Below are 7,974 nucleotides of genomic sequence, written 5' to 3' on the forward strand. Positions count from 1 at the left end.
GATACTACCCTTTTTTCTTATTTTTTTATTACAAGTGTATTCTTTATACATATATTATTCTTTATAATGGGAGGGTACAGGGAGGGAAGGGAAGGGGTTATAACCATCATGTAACGAATTAATTTTTTTTCAATTTAATAATCTATAGTATTGTAATACAATTTATTAATGACAAATGTATGGAAAAACTTTTAAATAAAATAATAAAAGAAAATGGTGTCACATTATAAAGAGATCTTTTGGCTAATTGGACTTCATAAATCAAACTATTGAGTATAGGTGTTGGGATGTTATGGTAAAGTTGTTTAAGACTTTGGTGAGGCGAAGTTTAGAGTATTGTGTGCATTTCTGGTCCCCTAACTACAGGAATGATATCAATAAGATTGAAAGAGTGCAGAGATTTACTAGGATGTTGCCTGGACTTCAGGAACTGAGTTACAGGGAAAGGTTAAACAAGTTAAGACTTTTTTTCCCTGGAGCGTAGAAGAATGAGGGGTAATTTGATAGAATATTTAAAATTATGACAGGTATAGATAGAGTAAATATAGGTAGGCCTTTTTTTTTCCCACTGAGGGCAGGTGAGATACAAACCAGAAGACGTGTTAAGGGTGAAAGGGGAAAGGTTTAGGGGGAACATTAGGGGGAACTTCTTCACACAGAGAGTGCTAGCTGAAATGGTGAATGCAGGCTCAATTTTAACATTTAAGAAGAATTTGGGTAGGTACATGGAAGGGAAAGGGATGGAGGGTTGTGGACTGGGTGTAGGTCAGTAGCACTAGGCTGAAAAAATAGTTCGGCACAGACAAGAAGGGCTTGTTTCTGTGATGTAGTTCTATGTTTTTATCATATCAGTCAGATGAGATGTGACAAGCACTCAGTAATGTTAAGTTCAACCACAGCATGCACACCCCAAACTCTAACACAAACATCAAGCTCGAGGTCCAATAATTTTTCAAAATTGCAGAAGAATATGTTGTATGTAGTTTATGACATAACTAAAAATTAGGTGTCTGGCAAAGTCATAAGACAGAACTGCATGACAGCTCAGTTGTCATTTCTGATCTTTATGAATCTTTACTTTGGATTCTGAACACCATGCAAATAGATTAACTAATTTTTATTTACTATGGCTTTTACATTTTTTTTACGTTCGTACCAAAAGCAGGATTATGTGCCATTTTTTTGCAGTATTGAATGATCTTGCTTTAATTTTACTGATAAAGATCACAGCAGCATTCTTCTCATGTTAAAATATACTGATCACAAATTAGACTGGGTACTTTTGGCCATGATCCATATTTGTATATAATCTATTCTGGGTATTATGCACATATCTAATAATATCACCATTCATACACACCAGCACAAACTGAAGCTCAAACCTACATATTGTGACAGGCAAACCACTTCATGCTTGTTGCCAATCTGGCTGCCGAAAAAGATATCCCACATGCATTGGGTGTCTTTAGGAGCATGGAGCGTGACGAGTGCACGGTTTTGTATGCGTGCGTGTTGACCACATCATCTAGTCAGTGAGTCGGGTGAGTTGGGGTGGATGGGGGTCAGCTGGCCCAGGATAGCATTGCCCAGGAGATGCACATGGCGTCAGTGTGATCCGGCGACTGGCCAGAAATGGCATATTCAGGTGTGGGTGGAAGTGACCTCATCATTGTGGGTGGAGGTTGGATCATGAAAGATGGCAGCACCTGTGGTGAGCTCATGGTGGTGTGGTTGGATGGCCAGGCTGGAGGTTGGACGTTGTCGGTGCGGGCGGAAGTGGCAGGCGGAGTAATGGCGCTGCCTGGCATTCGCACATGAGGGCACCCAGAGAGGGGTTTCCGGATGGTCGCAGAGGACTGCAGTGCACCCAGTGGCTTTGGAGAGACACACTTTAGCGAAGTGGCCTTTCTATCCTCATCGGGAGCAATGCGAGTTCCTCGTGGGGCAGTTCTTTCAGGAGTGCCTGTCTGACCCACACTGGGACCTGCAGTACTTACAGCGACAGGTAAGAAAATATATTATCTCAATTTGCATTACTTATAAAATAAGAATCTAAGTGGAGAAAAGGAGCAAGTAGATCAAGGAGTACAAATATGCAAATCAAAAGTAATGATACAGATTAATAAGATCATAATTTGAAAGTAATCAATAAATCAACCTTTCCAAATGGTTGCAATTAAAAAATTGAATATCTTGAGTTGAACAATTAAATTATGTGTGGCTCGTTCTGAATGACATATTTTTCAAAAAAATGTTGACAGAATAGAAAAAAGATTTGCAAAGTTGAAATTGGAAATAGGTTATACCTATTACTAAAGGGTAAATAAGCTAATGTATTGAAAAGTAGAGCTTGAGGTAGTGACCAAGATGTTTGTATTTAATATGAAGTATGGGAGAGTAGCAGCAATCATCAAGGATCCACACCACCAAGCACATTCTCTGTTCTCACTACTGCCATCAGGAAAGAGGTCTAGGTGCCACAAGACTTGGACCAGCAAGTTCAGGACCAGCTGCTATCCCTCCACCAACAGACTCCTCAACAACAAACACAATTAAGGACTCATTTAACGACTCTTACTTTTGCACTTTATTTTTTTCTCTGTGTATTGCACAGTCAGTTTGTTTACATTTCTTTATTTGTTGACATATGTATGGTGAGTACAGTTTTTTGCACTACCAACAAGTGGTCATTCTGCCTCACCTGCAGGATACAGAATCTCAGGGTTCTAAGTCTTATCAAGTATGTACTCTGACAATAAATCTGAAATCTGTAAGGTTTTATAAACACAGAAAGATTATTTTACCTTGTTAAAAAAAATCCTTTTATTTATTGATGTCTACAAAAAGAATATGGGAAACCCCAATGAATTTTTTTCATTCATAGATTTAGAAGCTACCATATGGAATGGTTAAGGCTGACTGTCTTAGAAATCCCTACCTAAATCATGAAGGTACAATATCAGATCTCTACTGCAATAGATCATTTCCAGAGTCTCTGTCCTCCATCTAGGCTGCTCTTTGATGTTGTCTTCTGCATATTCATTACCAGATTACAGAGTTCCTTGTTTCACCAACAAATTTCAGATTCAGTGTGGCATGGTTAGTGCATTGCTGTACTGTCTATAAGAAGTTTGTACATTCTCCGCGTGTCTGTGTGGGTTGTCCCCAGGGGCTCTGGTTTCTTCCCACCATTGAAAGTGTAGCGGGGGTTGTAGGCGATTTGGGCATAATTGGGAGGTACGGGCTCATGGCTGTAAGGACCTGTTACCTGTCTAATTTAAAAAAAAATTTAAAAAGTAAAATTTAAATTTCAGATTTATTGTCAGAATACATACATGATATTACATACAACCCTGAGATTATTTTTCCCGCATCACAAACCAAGTCAATCATGTTTAGGATTGGAGCAATCAATTGCAGGGCACCAAAAATATGTATTATTAAAAGAAACATTAATTATTAGGGTAAACAACTCCACCAAGATTTAATGGGATAATTTATTTTTTATCACAAAATAAAATTTGTATTTGCAACTTAGCCTGTGTTCCCCTTCAAAACAAATATGTAGGGCCTTGTGCATAGATAAAAAGGCTAAATGAACAAACATAAGGCAAAAGTGATAAAACAATGAGTTATTTTAATTGAGTAGGATGAAGATAAAGTTTCATCTGAATCATAAATGTTGCTATTGACTCATTAGGCCTTGTATTTTCTTCGTAATCTGTAAAAACAAATGTAATCCTAGTTCTGATTTTCCTCTTTTAACAAACCCTCAATTTGTCCCATATTAGTGCCTATTTCTTATTTCACAATCTCTTTAATGGCATTTAATCAAAAACTCTTCGATAATCTCAGTAAACATTAGTGATTTCTCCTTAGCATTATATTCTCAGAAAACAAATAGATTTTTAAAAATTACTTCCCTTTCAGCAAATATGTTGATTTCACTTAATTGGATTTTTAAAGTATCCTGTATAATGTTTCTAACGATAGATCAATGAACACAGTTTTACATGAAGACAAATTGATTTTCTTCTTTTAATGACTAGTTCAAATTGTCAGGCAACTATATAATTAGGATGTGGAAACTGTGTCTGTACTGGAGCACCAAGCATTCGATGTAGTCTCAAGGCTGATTTTTAACTAAAATGTGATCGCATCAGTTTTCATTGTTAGAACATTGTTTCCATCTTGTGGCCATTGGATGAATTGACAAATCCAAAATAAAAATGTATTTTGTGCGTCAAAAAATCAGAATATAATTCTCTATTGAATTCTCAATTCTAGCTATGGACCACTGCCAATATTAGAAGGGTGTATACCTCTACTAATATAAAGGAGAGTCATTTCATATGCTTTTATTTTATGATATAATTTCAATAAATTATTCTGAAATACTAAGATCTTTTTGCTCTTGCAACTATCCCAGACAATATCAGAATGATATCGAATTTAAAACAGTCTGATTTAGAAGCATGTTTGACTATCCACTGAAAACTCCCAACCTGACTTGAGCTTTGTAGAAGGAATTCCCTTCTTCAAGAACACAGTATGCTGCATAGAAACAGTTCCCATGAAATTGCTGCTATAATGTAAAGGAAAATTACTTTGGAATTTGTCCTATTGCCTTAAGCTTAGAATAATTAATAGAACTTGGGAACTGGGCCATTTTCATGACAAGATAAAGTATAGTTGTAGTTGATTCCAGAAAATAAAATTATTGCCTTTGGGGTAATGGTAGATAGTACTCCTTGTATTCTGGGAGATAAAATAACAGAAAGAATCAACTTGAAGCAGGGGGAATATTACTAATTCATCAGAGTTCACTATTCTTGATTTCCAGACTTGAGTCCTTTATTAAATTTAAGAATATTTGCACAATATCAAACACACAAGCAATGAAAACAGTGACTCCATTTTGTTTTAGTTCATTCCAAGTTATGAGCTATCCTTAATAATCTTTGAAATGAATGGCTAAGCCATTTCAAAGGGCAATTAAGGAGTGCTACCTCTCAGAGAGGTTAGGTATTAATAATGTATTCACCACCACCTTGAATATGCTAGCACCACAGTTGGTTGATTGAATAAAAGGGTATTTGAAGATCAATATTTTGGTCTGACACAAACTCATGGTCCATCAGACAGTACCAATCCTTGTCTTTCTATGTGCTACTTTCAGTAGACATCTCAAGATACCATAAAAATAACATTAAAGCTGTATCTTAAAATCTTCTAAATTGACTGCATTGATAAGCAAACCAACAGAACTATTCAGATCAACATCCATAAAATTAATGCCATATATTATGTAATGTCACAGACCTGCAGCAATAAAAATTTTCCAAGACAGTGTTATTTTTAAAATAATATTTTTATTATTAATTACTAATAATATAACACCTTATCTAACTTATCTAAACTTAATCCCTAACTATGTGTGAATAAACTTATATGTGTGTGTATGATACACAAAACCATTACAGCTTAGGTACAATTCTGGAAAGTCATTCCAAAGTTGGTCTTAGACATCCAGTATTGACACAAAAACTCTTAAACTGATGCAAAGAAGTAATTATGAATGAGGTTGGAGAGACTGAGGGATCGGACTGCTGAAAACACATATCCTGGTCGAGTTGCTCCCAGAGCAAATGCCCTTTCAGATAAGTAGTTGCCACAACTCCCCTTTTCCTTTTGTGGAGGAACTGAAACATACGACTTCCATTAAGCTTCTAAAAACCCTGGCAAAGGTCAGTCGAAATGACAAGTTCAATGGTCATGATCCATTGAGGCATGTCTACTGCTTCCTTTACCCAGATATGGGTCAAACAAAGTGACCTTTTCTTTGGTTATGGCGGAGTTCAATAATTCCCCTTCTTCAAACTGACCAAATTTGGCCTCACCAATGTCTTAGTAAACTGTACCATAACATCCCAACACCTATTCTCAATACTTTGATTTATGAAGGTCAAAATGCCAAAAGCTCTCTTTATAACCTATCCACCTGTGACACAACTTTCAGGGAATTATGATCTGTATTCCCAGATCCCACTGTTCTGCCTCACTCCTGAGTGCCCTACCATTTACCGTGTATGTCCTTTCTTGGTTTGTCCTTTCAAAATGCAACACCTCATACTTGTTTGCATTAAATTCCATCTGCCATTTTTCATCCCATTTTTCCTTCTGGTCCAGATCCCTCTGCAAGTTTTGAAAACTATCTTCCAATCCTCCAGCACCACACCGATAGCTAAGGACATTTTAAATATTTCTGCCAGAGACCTTGCATTTTCTACACTAGCCTCCCTCAAGGCCTGAGGGAATAACTTGTCAGGCCCTGGGGATTTATCCACCATTTTTGGCTTTAAGACAACAAGTGCTTCTTCCTTTTTAATTTGTATAGGTTCCATGAATTTTTTTTACTTCCCACAACTCTGTGTCTATTTTCTGAGTGAATACTGATGGAAAAAAAAACACTCTTAAGATCTCCCCCATCTTTTTAGCTCCGTACAAAGCTGAGCACTTTGATCTTCAAGGGGACCAATTTTGTCCCTTAATATCCTTTTGGTCTTGTATCTGCAGAAACCTTTAGGATTTTCCTGCACATGGTCTGCCAAATCCTGATTTCTTTCTTGAGGTTTTTCTTGCATTTTAATACTCCTCAAGTACCTCATTTTCTCTGTTGTCTATATCTGCTGTACACCTCTCTCTTCTTTCGAACCAGATCCCTAATATCCCTCGAAAACCAAGGTTCCTTATGCCTGCTAAAAGTGCTTTTAATTCTGACAGGAACGTACAAACTCTGTACTCTCAAAATTTCATCTTTAAAGGTCTTACATTTATCTTGCACATCCGTTCCCGAAAACAATTTATCCAAATCAGCACATTCTAGATTCATTCTCATTTCCTCAGAATTGGCCTTTCTTTAGTTTAGATTCTTAACCTATCCTTCTCCATAATTAACTCAAAACTAATGGCATTATGGTCACTGGATCCAAAATATTCCCCTACCCATACTTCTTATATGTGAGACTATGCATTGCAGCATAAACAAGTGCTGCATAAGAGGTAGAAGGAATTAATCACCTCACAAACTACCCATCACCAGAACCATTTGAGGAGTAGTCTTGAAGTTCCCACATTTGTCTCATTAGACTTCACAGAACTTCATAAAATACCAGGTGAAAGTATGTTATCCTCAATCTATGTTAAGATAAAAAATGAAAAGAATAGAATTAGGAGTTGGAATAGGGTATTCAGCCCTTCAAATCTACTTCACCAAAAATTAAGATCATGATTGACTAATAACTCTTATTCCAGATCTTAGCAATTTGAATAATAGGCATGATAAATGATGGGATAATGATAGAAAATAGTGTACATGGATGCATTGCTACCTCATTTAATTTTGTACATTTCTGCCAGATATAAAAATTGTGGGGTTCGAATCCGTACTGTCTGTAAGGAGTTTGTACGTTCTCCCTGTGTCTCCAGTTTCCTCCCACTGTTTGAAACATACTGGGGATTTAGGTTAGTTGGGTGTAAATTGAGCGGTACAGACTCGTGGGCCGTGATGTATGCCTAAATCTAAAAAGTTTAAATTTAATGAATGTGGGTTAGATTCTGATGACTGAATCTTCACTTAAAATGCTACTGTAAAATTGAGTGATAAGAGAAAATGGCAGGTTTCTATTTATTCATTGTTTGTGTAAATGTTTGGAAAGGCTTACATTCCATAAAAGATAACTTCATCTCTTGTGGTAAATATATTAGTACTGTTGCTAAAATTCGTGGGGATATCAAAAGTTGACTTTCACAACATATATCTGAAAAAGGCTCCAGAATGATTGCAGTAAATATTTAGTTTTCAGTGGCGTTCACTCATGTGTATCAATCCTGTTCAAAATACTTGATGTTTTTAAAGTTTATAGGATTCATTTTAAAATATCAAATGAAACCATTTCTTACTGTAACATTTAG

The sequence above is a fragment of the Narcine bancroftii genome, chromosome 4 (assembly GCF_036971445.1).
Source record: "Narcine bancroftii isolate sNarBan1 chromosome 4, sNarBan1.hap1, whole genome shotgun sequence".
NCBI lineage: Eukaryota > Metazoa > Chordata > Chondrichthyes > Torpediniformes > Narcinidae > Narcine > Narcine bancroftii.